The sequence below is a fragment of the Callorhinus ursinus genome, unplaced genomic scaffold (assembly GCF_003265705.2).
Source record: "Callorhinus ursinus isolate GAN/ISIS: 27379988/994484 unplaced genomic scaffold, GSC_fseal_2.0 scaffold32, whole genome shotgun sequence".
NCBI classification, from domain to species: domain Eukaryota; kingdom Metazoa; phylum Chordata; class Mammalia; order Carnivora; family Otariidae; genus Callorhinus; species Callorhinus ursinus.
Window position 1 is genome coordinate 8,931,281 of NW_027397094.1, and position 25,302 is coordinate 8,956,582.

Below are 25,302 nucleotides of genomic sequence, written 5' to 3' on the forward strand. Positions count from 1 at the left end.
ATATCCTGCGTTCCGGGAGCTCACCCACTTCATCATTTCACTTGCAAAATGCCCGAGCTCTAAGCATAAACATTTAATCCACAGTCCTGCACCCTTTATTTTCTCCATTATTGTCGGCATTCCCCCTTTCCTGGGCATTCACCAGATGATTTCTTTTTTCAAGTCTTGCACCTTGCACCTGCCTGCCGTCCCAACTAACCCAGTATTTCTGAACTCCTAAGAAATATGGACGTTTTTCAACTCTGCAGACTCTGTCTTTTTGGGGACTTGAACTTACCTTGGAAAAGATGTATAGTTAGTTACGAATTGCTTCTTCAGCTTTGCACACAGAGTCTATTCTCCCTTTATGATTCCCCTGCAAAGTTACTAGCTCATGAGGACCTATAATTTGAGAAAATAGCTTTGGCAAGAAGGTAGGTAAATTGCTACTAGTGATTACTTATGAATTACTGGAAGTTGACTCTTGAGTTTTCTCTAACCACTTCTCCTTTTTTTCTAATCAGTTTTACTACGTGTGATCTATGACATTACTTAGAACTGTTGAAGTGGACGTCAGGAGAAAGCAAAATGGAAATAGGATGAAAATATTTTATTGGTAACACCCAACCAAAAATACCGCCTTCTGAGAAAGTGTACACAACTCCATCTATCAGGTAGACTATTACTCTGCCCCAGGGTATTAAATAAGCTTCTATGTTTCCGTTCCCAAGTAGAAACAAAGAGCTCTTGACCAAATGTCTGCGCCCTGGTCTTTCAGAAACCCATATCTGGTTCTCAGATACCAGGAAAATTTCACCTAGTGTCATGTTTCATGCTGAGAGTTTTGTATAGCTCTTGTGTAAACCTTGGGTCTCCAAGACACATTCCAAGCTGAATTTATTTCGAATTCCAAACTGGGTTTATTCCATTCCACTCACTTAAAATTCCTATTGTGATTGGAAAATATACACTTCAATTTACCTTCTGTGCACTGTTCGATGAACCACTTGTCACGTTTCACCCTTGAAACCTGCACTTCAATCCTGAGTGGGTCCATATAACAGTTCATTAAGGCTTTGCTATTATTTGAGAGGAACGTTGTAACATCCACTGTTCTCTTTCTCGGCGTTCTTAGGTACGGTAATATGAGAGTTCTGGCAAAATAATAGGATGGTTGCTTCTCTTTCCCCTGCACCTATATACCATTTGCTTGTCCGTACACAAAATCATGTCTCAAAGGAAGTAGAAATACATGTACAAAAGTCAACCTCCCCATCCTGTTAAATCCGTACCACCATATACACTGACATGACATAGAACGAGATCGCTTGACCAACTGCTGAAGTTAAACACAGATTACTACCATTTGGCTAGAGCAGGGCGAGTCATTTCAGGACATGGCCTCAAGGAATGCCAATTTTGAGGAGGAAGGCTCAAACTCAAGCAAGGGAGCTGGCTCTTTGCTCAGGGGAGGTGGATTTCCTGGACAATGTTTAAGCCAGAAATGACGGGTAGCATAAAAGGGTCAACCCACCTTGAGAAAGGAAATGCTCTGAGCACCTCAACCCCTAATTTTGGCCACACAAGGACCTTACGACATGGGTCTTTTCTCAGATCTGAAGAAATGGAATTCTAATCCCTAACCAATTGATCATAACCATCAACCACATTTAGTTACTCACAGTAAGAAACATGTGTGTGTAGGTCTCTTAAGTGTTGTATTAGGATTTTTCAGTGGTGACGGAATCGTCGGTTAAGAAAAATATTTCAATTCCTGGCAAAGAAATGGCTCCAGCTCCCCTCTGTGACACTGAAATGCCCAGCAAAGTTCTGGGTTTTCAAAAATAATCTGTTCAACGCTTTCCCTGGTGCAAGCATGATAAAGTCAATACCACCTGCAGCTTCCAAAGTCAGAAGTGACTTCCTCAGCAGGCATACAGACCTGGCACGTGTATCAACCTTATTCAGGGTCCCAGCATTTGCAGTTGAGAAATGGATCCAGAAGACTTTCTGAGAACCTCATGATTCATCTTAGATCTTACCCTTCAACTTTCTCTTTTCTTGGAAGATGTATCATAGCAACATTTTCGTGCGAGACATATGAACATGATTAAGAACACCTATGTCTTTCTGGAACTGAAGACAATTCAGTTATTGTTTCCTAAAGTGTCACTCCCCAACTATCTTCTGTACAAGCATTCTTCAAATATGCTTATGTGGATGGTTAAAATCAAAGCAAACTGAGAAGCCTCAACCAAGTCAAACACACACACACAGGAACCAACCAAAACCCTTCCCTGCATTCTCATATCCAGAAAGATCTGCCTTTCCCTGCGTTCCCTGTTAGCCGCACCTGGGCTCTACTCTGTGCCTACTTATATTTCTTTCCTTTTTTTTTTTTTTAAGAATTTTATTTATTTGAGAGAGAAAGAGAAAGAATGAACAGTGGGGAGGGGCAGAGGCAAATGGAGAAGCAGCCTCCCCACTGAGCAGGGAACCCGATGTGGGGCTCGATCCCAGGACCCTGGGATCATGACCCGAGCCGAAGGCAGACGCTTAACCGGCTGAGCCACCCAGGAACCCCCTCCACTCATATTTCCTAAAGTTCAGGTTCTTCATTAAAAAAAAAAAATCCTATTATCTGAGGATCCATTCGTCAGCTTTCTTCATTACCACCTTAACAAATGCTATTTCTTCAATCTCTTATTAAACAGGCTCTCTTCTAAGGAGCACACTGTTCAACTGTACTCCATTTCTCCCCGCAAATGGCTGCAATCTCAGCAAGCCCCCTACATCTCACAAAGACTTTAACACATGGTTTAAAGTCTTAATATCCAATACAAGATCTGGGGTGACTTCAATGTCCCTTTGAAGGACTACCTGACACCCTAGCTTACTCATTGTCATGATCCCCACCCCTTCATTCTGCTTCAGCCAGTTACATTCATAGCCACGCACAACTCGGTTACGACACGTGTTGACTCTGAGATATTCTCCAGTGCGCACCCTCTCCATGTTTCATCTCTCAGTTCTGTATTTCAATTACATCTGTTCTACCCCATTAAGACTTTGAATCTCTTAGAGGCAGTATTTTCTTTCAGTCTAAAAACTCCCTTTGGCTCTAATTTTTGTTCTCACTCTTTATTGTAGACGTGATAGCCTTGCCGGTACCCACTGATTCCCTGAATTCTTGTTCTCCCCCCACATCCTCCTGCAAAATTTCAACCCAAGAACAATGCAATTGCTTTATTTCTGTGTTCATATACTTGTAAGTTTTGGAAAAATCCATATGGCTCTGCAGAATGGTACTGGTACAGAGCTCTGATCCTCAGGATTGGTGGAATCCCAACACTTCCCAACTATCTGACCACATCCAGCTTTCCTCCAAATTTTGACTATTCCTTCCAATCCAGGAATATATACCAACCGTAATTTCCTCATTGTCAGCAAAGCCTTCATTTCCTGATTTCATTTTACAGATAAAGGAGCCCAACAAAATGATAACTCTTTCAACTCCCTTTCCTCTCTCTGAATTTATCCTAACCCAGTTCTTGGCCTCTCAGCTCATCAGAAGAAATATCTTTTCTCTTGTCTAACATTGATCTTTCCACCTTTATTCTTGACTCTACCCTCTTCCTCTTTACCTGCTCTATGAGGTATTTCATTCCGTAAACAAACCTTTAGCCACTCCCATGGAGCTGGCTTCTACCAGGTGCTGTGCTGGAGCTGGTGGCTGGTTCTGTGTTTCTTCTAGTATCTGCATCAGTAATATCACACTGACAACTTGATGTCAGCCATGGTGGGAGCACTGACCCCAGGGCAATGGGCCAAAGCTACAGATCGGGGGTGTGGCTATCAACCCAGCTGGTTCATCAGGACACCACTGCGCATAAGCCCCACTCAAAAGAAACAAAAACACAGACCAAAAAAATCTTTACGTCTAGTCTATGTCCCCTTTTGATTATGTTACCCTCTCTCCTTCCTTTTATGTCCTACTTAAAAATGCAGTGTGTACTCAGTCAATCATTCCCTCCTAACCAATTTAAATAATGTCTTTAATTCTTACCAGTTCTTCACTGAAGTTGGTATTTCCGAGGTAATCAGTAACCTCCTAGTTGATAAATCTAATGGCTACTTTGCAGTTATTACCAACTTAATCTGATCCTGTGGGCAGCTCCATCCTTATAATTCTCTTGCTTTGGCTTCCAGGATATCACCGTGTCTTGAATTTCTCCTCTGCCTCTCGTCACTTCTTCTCAGGGTCCTTTTCAGGGACCATTCATTTGTGTTCTTTCCTAGCCTGATCCCTACACATTTATTCAATACAGTAGTTAGTATCTGTTTCTCTCTTTAGACAGTGACCTCTCTGAAGGCCAAGACTGTCCCTTCTTGCTCACGAGTGTGCACTCAAGGGGGTGGTTGGGTGGCTCAGTCAGTTAAGCATCTGACTCTTGAGTTCTGCTCAGGTCATGACCTCAGGGTCGTGAGATCAAGCCCCGCGTCGGGCTCCAAGCTCAGTACGGAATCAAGTCCCTTCTCTATCTTTCTCTGAATAAATAAATAAAATCCTAAAAAAAACCAACAAAACCTTAAAAACAACAACAAGTGCTCAACCGGCAGTTCATGTCATGCTAGCTGCACTAGTCCTGTGAATATTTACTGAATGCATGAATGCGGATCCTGGGAACTTCCAGGATTTCTTCAGGTGGGGAAACTGGGAGAACACTAGATTTCCTGCAGACAAGCATAGAGCTGTTCAAATGCAGGAAATGAAGGCTCTGACAGAGACATAACCTGATTTAGTAAACATCGTGTGGGGAGGCACAGACAGATGAGTTACTCAAATGATACAAGAGCAATTTGTTGTCTTCACAGTATGTCTCGCCTAAAGATAAGGTTTAAAATCATAAAGAGCTATATACATTTTCCTAGTTTTATGCTCAGTCATTATGTATGCTCAAACAAGGTAGCAATATAATTTATTATGCAAGCTGGGGCGTATTTGTCAGTGAAAGATGGTAATATTAACAAGTATGCCAAAATAACACAGGTAAATGGCTCAGGTCTCCAGATAACTGGGACACATGGTCATCTTAGCTTTAGTTGACATAGCAGAACAAAGTAGGTAAGTGCAAAATTCTCTGTCCAGGGGGAAATGTGACTGGAGTCAGAGAATGACCAAATCCATTACAGAAGAAAGCTTCTTATAACGTGGTGTTGGTATTTGTGCAAACTGTGGAATGAGTAATACATCTGCAATAACTGTCACGAATAATACAATTGCATTAATCATCCTGCATTTTATCGAGAGTTTATGCTGTGTATCATGTTATTTGATCCCCACCATCAACCCAGATTCCTCAAATAACACTGGGCCTGACACAACTGCAGATGAACAAGAACAAGAAGATGAAGAATAAGATCTAGACCGTTCCTAGAGAATCGATTGTTTAAGTATAAAGCCAAGTATTGTCCGTATTGACAGATGAGGAAACTGGTGCCCAGAACTCAGAAATGCAGATAATAAATTGTATGGCTGGAACGGTGAATCACATCTCTGAATTCCAGCTCAGAGATCCGTTCATTTTGCTAAACTGCCTCCGAAAATGGGACAGCACTCTTAAAAGTATTTTATGTCCTTGTCTGCTACCATGTAGAAATGCCCATAAAGAACATTTACACAATCTTCACAGAGGCAGACTGTGCCCAGGCTCAGTTTGTGTTGTCTGCAAAGACTTCCTTTTTAGGCACTGAGAACTGGCCCTGTGACAGGGATTTAAAGGGGCTTTAAAATGGCAAACACACAACCTCTGATTGGCTTGTCAGTGTATCATACCTCTGCTTCAGTCCTGGGTAAATTAAAAGGGTGAAACTATGTCTTTACTTTGTGGTCAGATTTCATATAGGGGAGCAAAGAAATAGTCCAGCTATGGTCAGTTCAGTCTTGGGGTTCTGAGGCCACCTCTACCACACAAAATGTGGGTATTTCTCCATGATTTGCCCATGAAATATTTCACCTTACAGTTAACAGATGAATTCTAATTTATTGGTGCTTTGGGGGTCCTCTTCAGTCTTTACAAAATAGACCTTTCGAGATTGCAATTAGGGTGTTAAAGGCAATGTACCATCATGCTATATTCTTCTAAATGCTGGCAAGAGGAACTCATTACAATGTTGAGACTTTTGGGAGTCAAACTCTTCCCTGCCCCTTGTTACAAAAACCTCTGGGTTTTCATTCCTTCCAACGACAGAGTTCTATGAGTCTAAGATCCTAGTAATAAACTCAAAGGTGAATTTTCGTATTTTCAGTTTTTCAAAATAATATATTTCACTTATTTTACAGAAATATTTCCTAAGTAAGAGATGATTTTCACACCATCTTTCTTTTTCTTCTGATCTGAGAAGAATTTGGTAAAAGGCAAAGGGAAAATTAAAATAGCTCACCAATCAATGAAGTCATTCAAATCACAAGCAAGGATAACTAAAATAGAAGACTTTTAAAATTACCTGAAATTGATCAGGGACAGATTTAACGGAGACATTAATAATCAAAGTTTTTTTTTCCAACATCTATAAAAATCTTGATCTTATGCTCACGACAAAGATGAATAAGATGTGTAATTGAGATAAAAGGAATTATTCTCTTTCTGGATTGTCTGAGAGTTTCTCTTACAGGGAGAACTTTTTTTTGTTGGGAAAGTTTCTAGACAAGTTTGCTGGGGATAAGTGAGGATGGGATTTGCTGCGATGATGAGGAGCCTTGGCCTAGGAGGGGCTGCCCTGAGGGAGCTCTGGGGAGGGATCTGGTTATAGCTTTAAGGGGGAAAAGGAAGACAGAGAGAGGCAGAGGGAGGGAGACCGGCAGGGAACTCAGGTTAGGGTGGAAGGAGGTTTGTTGTGTGTGGTTCAAGGATCCTCTCCTGGAAACCCCTCAAATCTTTGATAAATTGTTAATTTGTTCATCAAATTCCAGAGAAAGTAGAAAAAAAACTGCGAAGGGACTGAGGAGTGGTTCTCGGCACTAGATCTTGACTGGACACACGGAGATAGGAATGAAGACACCAGTGATTACAAAGAAATCAACCCTTGAGTAAATTCCAGGACTTGTAGGGAGAACTCTGGACTCTAAGAGGATGCAGTGGTGATGCGGTGAATCCTGTTTACTGAATCTCAGAGGAGCAAGAAAACTCCAACTGACCACCAGGGTGTCAGACACGGTCCATGCAATGACCCCAAAGCCTCATGGTGTGGAGGGAAAGACAGATGGGCAAGCAATGAACAAAAGCTCAGGAATCTTAACCTGTACGACAGGGGCTGTCTGCACAATGTTGTGGGGCCCGGAAGAAGGGCTCCCTTATCCTACCTTGGGACTCGGGGAGGTGTCACCCGGGAGGTGGCTTTTATGGTAGGTCCTGGAGGATGAGCATGAGTGGTCACAAAATTTTGAAAACTCAGGACCGCATCCCTTCAGTTCCCTCAAAAGAAGCCACACAAAACTGCAAAAGAAGAGGAAGAGCTTTTCAAGCAAAGGATATAGCCTGAATGAAGTTGGCCAAGGACATGCACAGGAATTCTGGGGGGCAGTGAAAGCTGCTAGACACATGTTTGCGGAGTGCTCAGAGACAGCACCTAAAGACTCTATTTATTGTCCTTATGCTTAGGAAGAAGCGATTTCTCCAGAATGAGACATAAGAAAAATTTATTAAATTACTTAATCCCCACTTGGTATTCAGTTACAGTCATCAAATGGTCGGTACTATACCTGGTTAAATAATACTCAGTAAATTATTTTAATTTGCATGCTTAATTGAAGCTTGTGTCTGAAGCGAACCTCAGCACCCCCTCTTCACGTCTCCCTCCCCCGTGTCACATATACGGACCCAGAGCACATCTAGCTCTAACAATCTTAATCATTTTCAGTGCTCCATCATTAGGCTGTCCTGATGTATTTTCTTGCATTATCTGCCTTACTAACTGATATGAAATCACTACAACTTTATGAAATTTCTTTAGATCAGGGAATTTTGCAATGATTGACCTGGATATGAATATAGTTATATAGATGATATACAGATATCAATAGATGGAAAGGTTGTTTATCTTTTAGTCATTAGTTGGGTTATTAAATTGTTTAATTCACAATGGTTTATTCCTGGGGGCCCATGACAAGCTCAACAACATTAACCAGTCTTCAAGGTCAATATTGGTGAAAAGAAATTGCCATTACAAACACTGTGATCAGTGTCTTTCTTATCTGACCAGGGTATCACCATACATTACATCATGAGTTCTTGATGTAGTGATCCATGATTCATCATTTGTGCGTAACACCCAGTGCTCCACGCAGAACGTACCCTCTTTAATACCCATCACCAGGCTAACCCATCCCCCCCTCCCCTCTAGAACCCTCAGTTTGTTTTTCAGAGTCCATCGTCTCTCATGGTTCAAGACTGCAGTCTTTTTTAGTAGTATCCCATGATACAATGACATTTCACGCCAAATGCCAATTAATATTTTTAACTTACCACGATGTGAATATGGTTTTGATTTATTATAGGGACTTTTTAAAAACATTTAGGCTTTAAAGGTAACATAAAACAAGGTCACCTTGCTATCGAGCAATATTTGTTAGGAGTGAAGACTTTAGGTATACCAATGGTTATCTCTTTAAGCTTATCTGGACTTTAGCTATCTTCATAAAAATCTCACAACAAATCATAAATTGCAGAAATTGCCTCAAAGAGAACTCCTAAAAACCTGCCTCTGACAACAGGATTTCCCAAAGCAGCCACTGAACAGGATAAAGGGTCTTGTAAAAGCTTTTCAGCTGTTCCATGTCTACAAGAAGGATTTCATTCATTCATTCATTCATTCATTCATTCATTCATCATTATTTCAACAAATACACAGTCCCTGCAACATAGCAAGGGCTGCTTTAGCTTGGGGCATAGAGATAAAATAGACAAAGTCAGTAATTAAAGGGAATTTTATTCCAAAGGGGACACAAAATTGCAACTGAATTTGTATTGTAACACCAGCTGCTTTCCTGAAAAAATAAAGTGGGGTATCTGGGTCAAAGGAGCAACTGCAAAAGAAGAGGATGGGATGTGAAGGGTATGACTACTTTAGATACGGGGGTCAGTGAAAGCTGCCTGAGGTGGAGACAGCTGATCGAACCCCTGCTCCCCAGAGGGCAGTCTGTGAAAGCATTCCAGACAGGGGACGCAGAGAACAAAGGCCTGGGGTGGGAACAAGCTTCACGTGTTCAAGAAGCTGCAAGAAAGTCAACGTGAGTGCATTTGAGGGCTAAAACCTTTGATAAATCCTGAGCTGAGTGGCAGAAAATAGGAAGCAAAGGAAAGCATTATATTTTTTAGGATGCGTAAATAACCAGGCAGAACTAGATAGAAAGAGTATGTTTTGGGTAAGCTCTTTTGTGTTTAATGGCTATGTCTTTTTGCCAACGCAGACCTTGAAGGCTGGTTAATGTTGAACTTGTCATGGGACCTGAAGAACACACCGCTACAGATGAAACAGCTTAATAGCCCAGTGAAAGAAACAGATAAATAACTTCAAGTCTACCTTTAGCCCTCAGACTCGGAAACCATTTCGACACCCAAGTAGAGGACAAGCTGGACATTCCTGAAAGTTCCTTCATTAATTAACCATTCTAGCCTCTGAGGAGCAGTTGTCTTAAGCTACCTTGCATATTTCACAAAAGAAATGGAAATAGGTATCTTACTCATAAACTCCATTTCCAGGATGGAAGAAAAGCTGTCTCTGCCTCTTTTGGCTTAGGCTCACAAAGTCATATCCACTTGATAGCCTAATTTCTCAGAAAATTAATTTTCCATATCTTCATGGAATGTTTAATGCTTACATTTTAAGGGTGTCTGTTCTTCAAAAATCCACACACGTTCCTAGTAACTCTGCCAAGACATTTATATAATTTGAAGTATATTTTCTTTCTTGGTTCTGAGGAGTGAAAACCTGAATAATTCAACCTCAGGAACTGCATTCTGAGGCAATACAGATATGATGAATCCTTAGCTATTTAAGAGGAAGCTCACTGCATGGTCATTTATTACGTTGAAAATGTTGAAACACTGAGATCGTTATAAATGTCCAACTATAGAATCATACTCAGCTAGATGAAAGACTATTTTACGAAACATTATATATCAGACAAAATGAGAATAATCTATCGAATGAAGCATGTAAAAGTCCACACTAACATGGGAAATTTAGTTAAGGTTTGTAAAATATGTGTAAACTTTTACACACACTCTGATCATAAGTGGGAAAAAGGATAAAAATGTTAAAGCTGAGTGAAATTATGAGTATTTTTTTCTATTTTCTAAAACACTATATAGTGTTATGTTGCTAGCATTGGATTTTGTTTTGTTTCATCTTTTGGTTATTTTTTTTAAAGTTTTTATTTAAATTCCAGTTAGTTAACGTACAGTGTAATATTAGTTTCAGGTGTACAAGATAGTGATTCAGTATTTCCTGTACGTCACCTGGTGCTCATCACGACAGGTGCACTCCTTCATCCCCATCACCTCTTTCACCCATCCCCCACCCACCACCTGACTCAAACATCCTGCTGGCCATATTTTCTTTCATGTTCCAGAATTACTACATTCAGATACTGACACAGTCCTTCTTAAGGAGATGAGTAGGTACTTTGCTTAATGAAATATCCCATAGTATTTATTTACCAAGTTAGAGACAGATCGAAGGAAATAGCTAAAATAGTATACATAAAGGCATTTAATGTCTATAACTGTATAAAAAATTGCTCCAAGGCCAAAGATAGCCAGTACTTTTCTATATTAAGTTATCCCAAGGTATGTTTATTTTCAATCTATGCTTAAGTTTAGCTACAGAGTCAGGGATCAAGTAGGATAAGTGAAGGTATTTAATTACTGTTTTCTCTTCTACATTCTCAACAGAATAATTGCTGACAAGCTCTGTTGCCCAGAAAATGTCTATTGGAATTATTGAGTACAAGAAACACAAAAGCAATGAAAAAAAGGAGGATGTTTTATTTACATCCTTTTTCAAAACCAGTGCCTCTGTGTTATTAATGTCTTCGTGGGACCAGGATCATACATATGTGTAAAAAGTTTAAAATCATTCCTGAAGTTTTCTTCCAACAAACACTGGTATATTCGTTTGAAAATGTAGATTTTATTTACTTCCAAAACAAGCATCTCATTATTCAGAGCATCCAGGTTTGCAAGGCCAACTGGGTGGCTCAGTCGGTTAAACGTTCAAGATTTCTCGATCTCAGCTCAGGACTTGATCTCAGGGTTGTGAGTTCAACCCCATGTTGGGCTCCATGCTAGGTTTGCAAAACTAAACAAACTGAAGGAAACTTTACACAAACAACAGTTACCAGTTTTGCTGAGACTCATCACACAGTCCTGTAACAGCTATGGGTTTTTCCATCTAGAGATTCACATTTATTTTTTATTGTCCAGCTAATTTATTTTCAACGTATGAGCAAGACCACAAATCAGTCTGTGCATAAGCATATGTTTAAATCTATAAGGAGAAATGTCTGGAATCCTTTTGGTTATGACAATTAGAATTCATAATAATGAAAGAAATATACAACACTTACTGTATTCTTCACATAGCTCATTTCATTCATCAAATTGTCCAAATGAGTCTAGGACACATTTATCCCCCTCTTAGCTGACACATTAACCAAGGTTTGTAAGATTAGTTCATATGTCCACAGCCATCCAGAAAATGTTGTCGCAGCTGCCCGCCAGACTCTAAGTCTCTGTTCTTTCTCCTACCGTCCACTGCCTTCACTTTTCTCATACAAGCTGAAAAACTTATTGTTTTTCACATTTCCCTGGAAATTACTATGATAATAAATCTAGTTTTTGTAGTACCTCCTTAGTGCTTCCCAACATCACTCATATACATGTGTGTATGTCAGCACATGTCTCTGGGTATGCGCGCACACGCGTGTGGAGGGGATGTGTGAAGCAGAAAGGCAGTAAAATTTTTTTTTCTAGATGCTGAGTTTCAGGAAGTAGTGGAAATCCTCATGGTTAACAAATTCTACCCCTTCAAACTCGCAAGGAGACAGACGATCTAACTCAGGAGATGGCGCTTGACAACAGCGTTTCAGGTATTTTATAATTAGGAGGGAGGAGATGGTCTGCACGTTGGGTCATGGGATGTTCTTGAGGCATTCAGCATCTTTACCATCTCTTGGAAGTTGAATGAAGGTATTCTTTCCCTCGGTTAATATTCCTTCCATCTCAATATATTAGCCAACCTCCTTGATGTTCAAACTCCTCCTCTCAGATTTAAAATATTTAATTATAATTTCTCTTTTATCTTCAATATCATCTACCTCTATCATTCATCTCACAACTTTATATCCTAATTGTGTATGAAAGCTCATTTAACATCCCAAGGTAATTTAAACCCCTTGCATCTACTGGCCACAGAGCTCCAATGCTTAGAATAATGTCTACATTTATCATTTTGAAAATCAAGGCCCCTAGATATATATATATATAGTGAATCTCTCTCCCAGCCTGTCATTTTTTCTCCTTTACATACTCTTGTGAGTTGATTTGTGTCTTTCCCAGAAGATGTGTTGAAGTACTAACCCCAGGACCTCAGCATGTGATCTGATTTAGAGGAGGATCTTAACAAAGGTAACTGAGTAAGAATGGGGTCGTTAGGGTGGGTCCTAAATGTGACTGGTGTCCCTGTAAAAAGTGGAAATTTGGACACAAACACATGGGGGAAGGTCACGAGGAGATGAAGGTGGAGATTGACTGGGGTGATGGATCTACAAGCCGAAGAGCACCAAAGGCTGTAGGCAGCCCCCTGAAGGGAGGTTCCAGGCATGGAACAGATTCTTCCCTCCAGCCCTCAGAAAGAACCATCCTTCCAGCACCGTTATTTCAGACTTCAGCCTCCAGAACTCCGAGACAATGCATTTTTACTGGGTCAGCCCCTCAGTCAGTAATACTTTGTTGCAGTGGTCCTAGTAAAGTAACAACTTGAACTACACTCAAAAAGGGCGATTTGCTTCTCCCCAGCCATGCTCCATACTTCCACTTTTCAAAATTTATTTATGTCAGATATGCCTATAGAATTCCTCATTATCATTTATGATTAGCCCGAAGATGATTTCCACTGTAAATTCTGCAAAATGGCTAGCTGGAATAAATTTATTTCTTCCACGCTCCCTGTAGCACTTTATTTGTATCTTTATTATAAATGTTAATAAGTTCTACCTTGCTTTGTTGTTACTTGTATACATATCTTCCTCTAACAAATAAACCAAGTCCTATGGGGCGAGGACTACCCCTTCCTCCTTCTGGTACTGCTCATGATGGTGGTCACAGTGCTCTGCACAGAGATGATGTGTCGTGTTTATTTTGTTATCTGAGTTACACAAGAGAAGTCCAGCTACTTGGGAAAAGGTTGTGGTGAACTGTGTTTCTGCTTCCGTGATAAGAAACTAACATATACTTCTGATGGTTTATTCTTTTCTCCATGTCCTTTCAAGTTGTATCTTCTCCCTGGATCTGGTGTACCATATCTTCCCTTTTTGTAATCAATACAAAAGTTCAAATCAGAGTTCAGCCGAAAGGTCTTTTCTTCAACTGATTCATCAGTTCAGTGGAAGAAATAATTGCCCATTCATTCATAATTCCCATTCATTACTTGTTTCATCCCACACTTTTCGACTGGTACTGGATGCAGACCCGCTTAAACATGGGTGTGTGCTTTTGGTCTCCAGGTGCATCTACTTCTGCTCTTCTTGAGTAATTTATCTTCAAAGTTATTTATGCAGAAATCGTAGTTGATATAGAATATCTTCAAAAGCTTGTGGGAGGGCATTTCCAAAAATTTTCACACCATCATTTCTTCTTTGAAATGAACAAAGCTGGGGGGGGGTGCCTGCATGGCTCAGTCGGTTAAGCATCTGCCTTCAGGTCTTGGGGTCCTGGGATCAAGCCCCACAATGGGCTCCCTGTTCAGTGGGGAGTCTGCTTCTCCCTCTGCCTCTGCCCCCCACTTGTGCGAGGCTAAATGCTTATTATCACCCGAAGAATTATTCCCCCAAAGTTATTCCCCTTCTTTCTAGCTGAAATATCAAATATGATGCAAAAATGAATTGGTCCTGCATTAATTAATAAATAAATACATTCTGAATAGGACTGAATTAAATACAAATGTGAAGTGGATTCACCAACTAAAGCTTACAAGATGACATTATCACTTATTAAAGTGATATCTCTATCTATTGATTTGTACTTAATTTGATTAAACCATTTCTGGCCTAAAGCTTTGAGGACAGGTATATCAAACTTGGGATAGTTTCAATATAATGCTTATAATGTTATCATCTTACAAAAGCAATAAGACTTTGTTTGCTTTGGCTTGAATAAAAGGACATGTACAGGGGTGTCAAAAGAAATGAAAGATCGCCAGGTAACGGTCATTGGTTGGGTGCCTTTATGAATTCCTTGATTTGTACTGTAGTCGTTTCTCACACTTCTACCCAAGACAGTAAAGATCGTATTAATAAGCATTCATCGTTGTGTTTTCCTTAATACAACACTTCCCAAATGTGACCAGGACCTGGAGTTGACTCCCATATTTTGCTTTTAGTCCATAGGCACTGGGGCAGTGAAAGCTAACTCATCTAGCTAAAAGGATTTCTGTATCTGGGGATATGCAATCTCCAGACAATTTAGAAACTTCCTCTGTCACCCTAGGAACCAGAAAGGGATGTAAACTCATAAGAGAATCAAGCAAAATAGAGTTTCCCAGGAGAGCAAAAATATGGCTCATCCATGCTGCTTCCTTTATTTTAACACTGAGCCCAGCACCATGTCTAACGAGGGGCCTGATCAATATATTTCTGTGGTGGTGATACAACTTTGAATTAATGACAACAACATGTGATATAGGAGGATGGGATAAGAGTCTGTGAAATTTTGGAAGCAGTTTAAAATGTTATCAATCTACATATGATATCTATTGAAGACTAGATGTGAGGCTGACATAAAAACACTGAAAATCACGACAAACAAAGCAAGTTACCTGTCGTGTGCCACTTTTTTGGAATAGAGATTCAGGTCTCCATAGAAACTTGATGGCCTGAATTCATGTTTTGTTATTATGCAGCAAATGAGGTGAATTTTATTTTTGTAAATGTGACACTGATTTAGTATATAAGACAAGAATTTTCTATAGCCCTTCATAATACTAAAGTTTTTATTTTGCATGCCCTTTGTGAAATTAAAGTGAAGAAAAAAACCAAAGAGACAGACAACACTTACTTTTCTAGATGTACAGTGATCACGAATGCAATGTTGTGAACCGTATTTGTGAAAGTTAGCTCGAGTAGCACCCATTATTCAACAAAGGGAAAAATCCGTGTACAAGGTTTTCAAAACAAGAACTACCTACAGTATTGTACTTTCACAGGAAAGCCAGGATTGAATCTGTGAGAGCCATGGTCACAGGGCAAGTAGAAAGCTCTTCAGAACTCCTGCTGGAAGGGCTGGATATAAATTGCCCCCAATACTGCCCTCAATCTGAAATCCCACAATCAGTCAAATTAATTGTGCAATTGATCAGTGATTAATTTAAGCGCCATATACCTTTAAGGGTAACTACATCAACCCAAAAGCAACATTCACCAGGCATCCACCGTATGTTTTATGCTATTTCAGGAAAGGTGTGTAGACAAAGCCTTAACTGACATGGCCCCTTCTCAAGGCGCTTACTCGCCAGCTCAGAATGAGGAATGTTAACACAACAGGAACAATTAAGGAAATGATAATAGAATCTTGGGGAGTTGACTTAAGGCATCATGATTAGTGTGGATCAGAGCAAATACATTACACAGAGGAAGGGGACAAAATAGGGTTTTTAAAGAACAGGTAAGATTTGGATAGTTGGTAAGGGGTCTGAAGAATATTCCAGGTGAAAGAAATAGTATGAGCAAGAAGAAGGAGGAAACATATTTAAGGCTGTAAGAGTCCAGGCTGCCCAGAACACTGGGTGGGTCAGAAAGGAACGGGGTCACTGAGCCCACACCCCCTACAGGAAGAATGTGCATTAAAATCTCAGGAGCAGAACAGACATGATGAATGAGATATTTTAGGAAAATGGGAGGGCAATGTCATGCAGCATGGACTAAAATTCAGAGTAAGAGTCAGCTAGCCAAACGAGGTAGGTAATTGCTGGCAAAACTTGAGGCCTAATGTGATGAGGGACAGCTCTCAACCATAAGAATGAAGAGGAGAACTTGATGGCCCTTCTCAAGTCGGACCACACACTGGTGCCGAGGCCTGGGGAAGGAGGACAGACTCAAAGAGGAGCAAAGAGCATGTGGAGTCCAGGGGGAAGACGAGGGTCGGCAACACCCTCGGTGCGGATGACTCCTCCATCGGGTCCTGCTCACCGGTGTTCCAGGGCAGGACGGAGACTGCAAGCTTTCCACAGACCGCACAATTCTGCGAAGGACGGACAGGGGCAGGACACCAAAATTCTCACAATTTGGCCTTGGTGGACCGACTTTAGGAGGAGATGCTCAGTAATCTGAAGTACGGGGTCCTATGGTTCGGTTCAGAAAACCAACTGCACAAAACCAAGGCCAAGACACGACTCAACAGAACATCCAAACAGTGGGAAAAAGCCTTAGGAACTTTAGCTGTTGTTAAGAAGATAAATGAAGAGTAAACAAAAGCCAAGTATATAGACGGCTGATACAGGCATTAAACTGATTTCAACCCATTTGTGGAATGTCAGTAAAATGAGGGAGATGACAGCTCTCTTTTCCACCCAGCGGTTCAAATCAGACCTACAGTTTTGTGTTCAGTTGAGGGACCTGCCCTTTCAGACAGAGGTCACAAACAGAAATGCGTCTAAAAGTCAGCAGGTAACTTGGATGAGTAATAACTTCAAGGAGCAAGAACACTGGGAGGAACAAGCCAAACCAAAGAAATAAAGCCCCTCAGATCTTTCTCTCTTTTTCTTTTTCTTTTTTTTTTCCCCTCCCAAATACTCAAGGATCAAAAGCCAGGCTGCAGGCTATGGGCTTATGACAACTGCTTTAATAGGAACATACCCACAAAGGAGAGCTTTCTGGGGATGAACTCAAAACCGTATCACCCAAGGGACAGGGGACGGACTGATAAGATTTATCCAGGACAAGGCTTATTTGACAGCTCTTTTCAAATTTCTGAAGACTTTCAAGTCCGAGCAGAATTAGATTTGTTTGTGATCCCTCCAGAGGATAGATATCAGCAAATGAAACTGACCAGTGAGGTGGTGAGTTTCCGGGCACTGAGGATGCTCACAGCGAGGTTAAATGAACACTTGGTGGGGATGTTATAGAGAGAATAACTCATAGTGGACGGGATGTTGGGATGATAACCTCCGAGATCCTTCGCAAATCTAAAATTCTAACACTGGGTGACATCGAGGTCTCAAGTGGGGAGAATGGAAGAGAACACCGGTATCCTGACAGAAAGGTACAGGGCTTGGTGAGGGAGGAGCCCAGAGCGTTTGTACGGCATTTCTTTCATGAGCCTCTAATTATCAGACACCATCTTCATACATGAAAGAACGAATTAAAGATCTAAAGGCATAGGAATCCAGGATTCTTTTTCCTTTGAGCGAAGGAAAGTACAATCCTGCTGAATGCGAGAGAAACCATGCACAGGAAAAAGGAAACACAAAAGAAAATAAACCTAACTATCTTCCCTATTTTCTTAAGGCTAGTTTCAAATTCAGTTCTGATATTCTAACTAATATTTGGAGGGTTTTTGGTCATGTATTTCTGTTCAGCACTGACAGGCAAAAGACACGCTTTTTCTATGTTCCTTTGGGCTGTGCAACTTGGTTCAACCAATTTATAAACACTTAGCAAGTATTCTTCTCTTTGATCAGATAATTCCACTTCTGAGAATTTGCACAAAGGAAGCAATGTGAACTAGAGAAAAATACTTTACACACACAAAGATGTATACCACAATGACAGAGTTCACCTACGAATAATTAGAACTAATCAAACCGTACAGGACGTCGTTACTTGTTTTAGTCAACTCAGGCTCCTATAACAAAATACCACAGGCTGGGCGGCTTAGACGGCAGAAATTTATCTCTCACAGTTCTGGAGGCTTCAAAGTCCAAGACTAAGGTGCCCACCAAGTCAGTGTGGTGAAGGTTCTCTTCTCTTAGCCTGTGGACGACCATCTATCACACTGGGGGTTTGGGCTTCAACATATATGCATTTGGGGTGTGGGTGGGGACACAAACATTCAGTCCATAAGACCACTCAACAACGAGCTTTCCAAAACTATGTAACAGAGCAGAACATACTTTTGATAGATTAAAGAAAAAAGAGGATTCAGAAATTACACATACAATATTACTAAAATCATGGTGAGAAAAAACTGAGACACAGGAAAAAATCTTCAAAGAAAAAATACCAGTATGCTAAGCTGTGGTTGTGTCAGTGTGGTCAGACTATGAATGGTTTTTACTCTTCTTTTATTTTTAAAAAAAATTTAAATATTTTAATTTATTTTTTTAAAGATTTTATTTATTTATTTTAGAGAGAGAGAGAGAGCGCACAAGTAGGAGGGGCAGAGGGAAAGGGAGAGAGAGAATCTGAAGCAGACTCCACACCGAGTGTGGAGCCTGACGTGGGGCTCAGTCTCACGACCCTGAGATCATGACCTGAGCCGAAACCAAGAGTCAGATGTTTAACGGACTGTGCCATCCAGGAGCCCCTTTTCTTTTTTTTTAAACCTTTTTATTTTCCAGGCTTTAATACATACATATGTACCACTTTAAAATTGTGCTGAAAGAATTAAGTTTGTGGGAACATGCCTGCTAACCAGCTCATCAAGAACTGATTGAGAGGGGTGCCTGGGTGGCTCAGTCTGTTGTCCTGGGATCAAGCCCCCTGTCGGGCTCCTTGCTCAATGGGGAGCCTGCTTCTCCCTCTCCCTCTGCCACTCCTATTTGTGCTCTCTCTCTCTCTCTCTCTCTGTGTGTCAAATAAATAAATAAATAAAATCTTAAAAAAAAAAAGAACTGAATGAGAGTCTATCTTTGTTATGCAAATGGACCCGAGGGGCAATCGAGACCAGACAACCAGGACCCTGGCTACCCACACACCATAGACAGAGCCCATAGGGCACGTAGTCGACCCTCAGTAACTGTTTATTGAACTCACTGTTTCTGCAGGAAGATAGCTGCTGACCATTATAGGGCAATGGGAAAATCAGTGTGGCTCCTCCTAAGCAAGGGAATGTGTTCTAGTTAATCAGCTTTTCTATTTGGAAGAATTAAGTTCTGCCAGTTAAGTGTATACTTATCTGGAAGTACATTGTATTTATTGTGTTTTAAATCCTATGTACTATTGACTAGATTACTGGTCTCACAGCAAGACATTGTATTTCCAAAACAAAAAGAAGAAAGAAAGGAATGCAACTGATTCACTTCCCTCATTGTTGATGAAATACTGAGTAGCACTCCAGCGTATCAGGGATATCAGGTGGGCATGATTCCGCGCTGGGAGGGGTCCACAACCGTAAATTAAATTACCGCAGTGTGTAAAGAACGAATCTGCTTTAAACTTTTAAGCTATTTTCCTATATGCTACCTTAAATTTCATTTTAGATTAATGACTTAGACATAATGACCTTTGAGAAGGAAATAGGAGAGTGATTTCTCGAGATCTGAAATAATCTCTTCTTAATTATGTAGTAATGTCAAGTGTAGACATCGTGGCATTCATAATACCTGTCATGGTGCACAGTTCCACAAAATAATAATTACCTCTTAAAGCCTGTTTTTAGAAACGAATTTGACAAACTCGGTTTGTCATTCCTTTCTTAGAATCTTTTTTTTCTTAATTGCCCCTGTGTATGAATATTTCTCCAGTTCTGTCTGCACAAAGCCAGGGATGTCAAATTTAGTTCACCTTCTCTGCCTACTTTTTTATGCTGCCAGTTTTCCCCTCCCCAGCCACCAACCACAATGGTTACTGATGTCACAAGTATGAAGGGAATGATTTAGAGAATTTAGTTTTCTTTTCTTTTCCCAGTTTATTTTTCCAGGGAAAACACTGGAAAGTGGTGTATATGTGTACACCTTGACGCCTCTCTGTGTAGCTATCTCTATAAACTAGCTTGGGTGATGTCCCTGCCAGTAGAATGGCCAAATATTATGGGGGAAATGGTGCAATAAGGGTGACTCTACTCTAAGCAAGGACATGTGTTTTAGTTATTTAGTCTTTGGAATATTAAAGTCGGTCTCAGTCCTGGTTAAAACTACCATAGTTTTGTAAGTCTGTTACTTCTTTCTCTCTTAAACTTCTCGAATTCCTTCCCCTCCACTGGTTTCCCTGCTTAGGGACTGGTTTCTCTGCAACCCAAATCCATCCCGTGTTACTTTGGTTTTCCCTGAAATTATTTTTGTTCAGTACTTTTCCCTTCTAAAACATGCTTAACAGTGGTTCTATTTGGGTCATTGGATTGATGGTCGTTTTGTTTACTTCTGGATGCTTTTCTGTATATTCTGAGCTTTTACAGCAAAGATATATGACTCAGTTAATAGGAAAAATTAGTATTACAAAACCAAAATAAAAAATCACATTTTCTTCTTTACACACATATTGATCACACTCTGAGCAGGTCCTACAAGTGCCAACTACAGAAATGTAACCAGTATGATGCCGAACATGTGTGCTTTAGGAGAAGAAGATATGAATTATTATTTATTTTATGCTCACTATCTGTCAGACTCTTCTGTAAATACTTTACATGTATTTCTTGTTTAAACTTCATTTTGCCCTCGGAGGGGAATGTTTTCATAGTCCCTCATTTAAAGATGAAGAAGTTGAAACTCACAGAGGTTCAGGACCTTAACCTAAGTCACAACGTTGTCAAAAATGACAGATGAGAGATGAATCACACAAGGAAGGACACAAGTGTTTATGCTTCGATCAAGATACCTACACTGCTCCCCCAGTGAGAACGTGCATTTTTAAAACAAACATTTACTTTTTAAAAATTTTTTATTGTTATGTGAATCACCATACATTACATCATTAGTTTGTGATGTAGTGTTCCATGATTCGTTGTTTGTGCATAACACCCAGTGCCCCACGCAGAACGTGCCCTCTTTAAAACCCATCACCAGGCTAACCCATCCCCCCACCCCTCTCCCCTCTAGAACCCTCAGTTTGCTTTTCAGAGTCCATCGTCTCTCATGGTTCGTCTCCCCCTCCGATTTCCCCCCTTCATTCTTCCCCTCCTGATATCTTCTTTTTTTTTTCCTAACATATGTGCTTTATTTTGTTTCAGAGGTACAGATCCGTGATTCAACAGTCTTGCACAATTCACAGCGCTCACCGTAGCACATACCCTCCCCAATGTCTATCACCCAGCCACCCCATCCCTCCCATCCCCTACCACTCCAGCAACCCTCAGTTTGTTTCCTGAGATTAAGAATTCCTCATATCAGTGAGGTCATATGATACATGTCTTTCTCTGATTGACTTATTTCACTCAGCATAACACCCTCCAGTTCCATCCACGTCGTTGCAAATGGCAAGATCTCATTCCTTTTGATGGCTGCATAATATTCCATTTTAAAACAACAATTTAATAATGTCTTTTATGTAACCATAAATTTCCAAAATATTATAATTTCAAAATTTAATCGAATAAACTAGACTAATGAGGTATTTTACATTTTTTTCATAGTAAGTCTTCAAAACATGTTCTATTTCACACTTGCAGAACATTTCAAGAGCTGAATGGTTACATGTGGCTGGTGGCTGCCATACTGGATACTAGTTCTAGCCACAGATAATTTTTAACTCATTATATTGTTTCTTATAATACCTGTCTTTGTTACTTATTCTTTTTTATTTTTTTTAAATTTCCAGCTTTATTGAGATATTAGTGATTTACACTTAAGGTGTACAATGTGATTATTTGATATATGTATATGCTGCAAAATAAAGATTAATGACACCTCTGTCCCCATACACAATTACCCACTGTTTTGGTGGAGAAAACATTTGTGATCTATTTTCTTAATAACTTTTAACTTCCAATATAAGTGACAACATATAAAAGCTTGCAGTTTTAAAAAATTCCAGTATAATTAACACATAGTGTTATATTAGTCTCAGGTGTACAATATACTGATACAGCAATTCTATACATTACTCAGTGCTCATCATGATAAGTGTGCTCTTAATTCCCATCACCTATTTCACCCATCCCCCCACTCACTTCCCCTCTGGTGACCATCAGTTTGTTCTTTATAGTTAAGAGTCTGTTTTTTGGTTTGTCTTTTTTTCCTTTGTTCATTTGTTTTGTTTCTTAAATTCCACCTATGAGTGAAATAATATGGTATTTGTCTTTCTCTGATTGACTTATTTCACTTAGCATTATACCCTCTAGATCCATCCATGTTATTGCAAATGGCAAGATTTCATTTTTTTATGGCTGAGTAATATTCCCGTGTGTGTGTGTGTGTGTGTGTGTGTGTACGCCACATCTTCTTTATTCATTCATCTAGTGGATGGACACTTGGGCTGCTTCAATATCTTGGCTATTGTAAATAATGCTGCAATAAATATAGGGGTGCATGTATCTTTTCGAATTAGTGTTTCTGTTTTATTTAGGTAAATACCTAGTAGTGCAATTACTGGATCATAGAATAGTTCTATTTTGAATATTTTGAGGAACCTCCATACTGTTTTTCACAGTGGCTGCACCAGTTTGCATTCCCACCAACAGTGAACAAGGGTTCCTTTTACTCTGTATTCTCGCCAACACTTGTTGTTTCTTGTGTTTTTGGTTTTTGTCATTCTGACAAGTGTGAGATGAGAACCGTGGCTTTGATTTGCACTTCCCTGATGATGAGTGATACTGATCACTTTTCATATGTCTGTTGGCCATGTGTATGCCTTCTTTGGAGAAATGTCTGCTCATATCTTCTGCCCAATTTAAATAAAAAAATTTTTTTGGGGGGGTTGTTGAGTTGTGTAAGTTCTTTATATGTATCGAAATCCAACGCTTTGTCATGTATGTCCTTGGCAAACATATTTTTCCATTCAGGAGGTTGTCTTTTAGTTTGTTGATGGTTTCCTTTGCTGTGAGGAAGACTTTTATTTTGATACAGTCCCAACAATTTATAGTTGCTTTTGTTTCCCTTATCTCAGGAGATGTAACTAGAAAAAAGTTGCTATGGCCCATGTCAGAGAAATTACTGCCTGTGCTCTCTTCTAGGATTTTAATGGTCTTAGGTCCCACATTTAGACCCTTAATCCATTTTGAGTTTATTTCTGTGTATGGTGTAAGAAAGTGGTCCAGTTTCATTCTTTTGCAAGTAGATTATCCACTTTTCCCAACACCATTTGTTGACAAGATTATTTTTTCCCATTTGTATATTTTGCCTCCTTTATTGAAGATTAACTGACCATATAATCATGGGATTATATCTGAGTTTGCTAATCTGTTCCATTGATCTATGTGTCTAGTTTTATGCCAGTACCATACTATTTTGATAACTACAGCTTTGTAGTATGTCTCAAAATCTGGGACTGTGATACCACCAGTTTTATTGTTTTTCAAGATTGCTTTGGCTATTTGGGGTCTTTTGTGGTTCCATACAGATTTTAGGATTATTTGTTCTAGTTCTGTGAGAAAAGCTACTGGCATTTTGATAGAGATTGCATTGAATATGTAGATTGCTTTGAGTGGTATGGACATTTTGACAATACTGGTTCTCCCAATCCATGAACATGGAATGTCTTTCCATTTGTTTGTGTTGTCTTCAATTTCTTTCATCAGTGTTTCATTGTTCTCAGAGTACAGGTTTTTCATCTCCTTGGTTAAGTTTATTCCTAGGTATTTTATTATTTTTGGTGCAATTTTAAATGGGATTGTTTTCTTAATTTCTCTTTTTGCTACTTCATTATTATTGTATAGAAATGCAATGGATTTCTGTACATTGATTTTATGTCCTGCAACCTTACTGAATTCATTTATCAGTTCTAGTAGTTTTTTGATGGAGTTTTTCAGATTTTCTATATATAGTACCATGACATCTGCAAATAGGGAAAAATTTACTTCTTCCGCACCAATCTGGATACGTTTTAAATCTTTTTGTTGTCTCACTGCTGTGGCTGAGACTTGTAGTACTAGGTTGAATAAAAGTGTTGAGAGTGGACATCCTTGTCTTGATTTTAGGGGAAAAACTCTTGGTTTTTCACCATTGAGTATGATGTTAGCTGTGGGTTTTCTGTATATGACCTTTATTATGTTGAGGCATATTCCCTCTAAACCTCCTTTGTTGAGGATTTTTTTCTTTTCTTTTCTTTTTTTATCACGAATGAATGTTTACTTTGTCAAATGCTTTTCCTGCATCTATTGAGATGACCACATGGTTTTTATCCTTTCTCTTATTGATGTGACAAATCATGTTGATTGATTTGAGAATACTGAACCAGACTTGTATCCCAGGAATAAATCCCACTTGATTGTGTGAATGATTTTTTAAATATATTGTTGGATTTGGTTTGCTAATATTTTGTTGAAGATTTTTGCATCTATGTTCATCAGAGATATTGGCCTGCAGTTCTCTTTTTTTTTGTAGTGTCTTTGGTTTTAGTACCATGGTAATGCTGGCCTCATAGAATGAATTTAGAAGTTTTCCCCCTTCTCTATTTTTTAGAATAGTTTGAGAAGAATAGGTATGAACTCTTTTTTAAATATTTGGTAGAATTCACCTGTGAAGCCGTCTGGTCCTGAACTTCTGTTTCTTGGGAGTTTTTTTGATGACTGATTCGATTTCTTTAGTGGTACTCAGTCTGTTCAAATTTTCTATTTCTTTCTGATTTGGGTTCCTGGTTTGGGGAGGTTATATATTTTATATTATATCTTACAATCCTTTGTATTTTTGTGGTGTTGGTTCTTATTTCTCCTCTTTCATTTCCGATTTTGTTTATTTCAGCCCTCTCTTTCTCTCTCCCCCCTGCTTTTTTGATGAATCTAGCTAAAGGTTTATCAATTTTATTGATCTTTTCAAAAAACCAGCTGCTGGTTTCATTGATCTATTTTTTTAGTTTCTATTTTGTTTATTTCTGCTCTAATCTTTATTATCTCCTTCTCCTGGTTTTGGGTTTTGTTTGTTCTTCTTTTTCAAAGAACTTGCATTTCTATAGTACTTTACAGTTTACAAGATATAGCACTTATATTTTTATATAGGATTTTCATTCAAGCCACA

The 25,302-nt window shown here is 39.5% G+C and overlaps 1 protein-coding gene across 3 annotated transcripts in view; it reads right to left on the reverse strand.

Annotated features, from left to right (window-relative positions):
• CHRM3 (cholinergic receptor muscarinic 3) overlaps nucleotides 1–25,302 on the reverse strand; it is a 476,047-nt gene that overhangs the window by 186,593 nt on the left and 264,152 nt on the right. Inside the window, exon 1 of one of the 3 annotated variants that reach the window (XM_025850784.2) lies at nucleotides 278–392. The exons of the other annotated variants lie outside the window; for them this stretch is intronic. The gene's annotated coding sequence lies outside the window, so the exon portion shown is untranslated. Of the gene's footprint in view, nucleotides 1–277; nucleotides 393–25,302 lie in introns of those variants that run through there. 3 annotated transcript variants of the gene reach the window in all.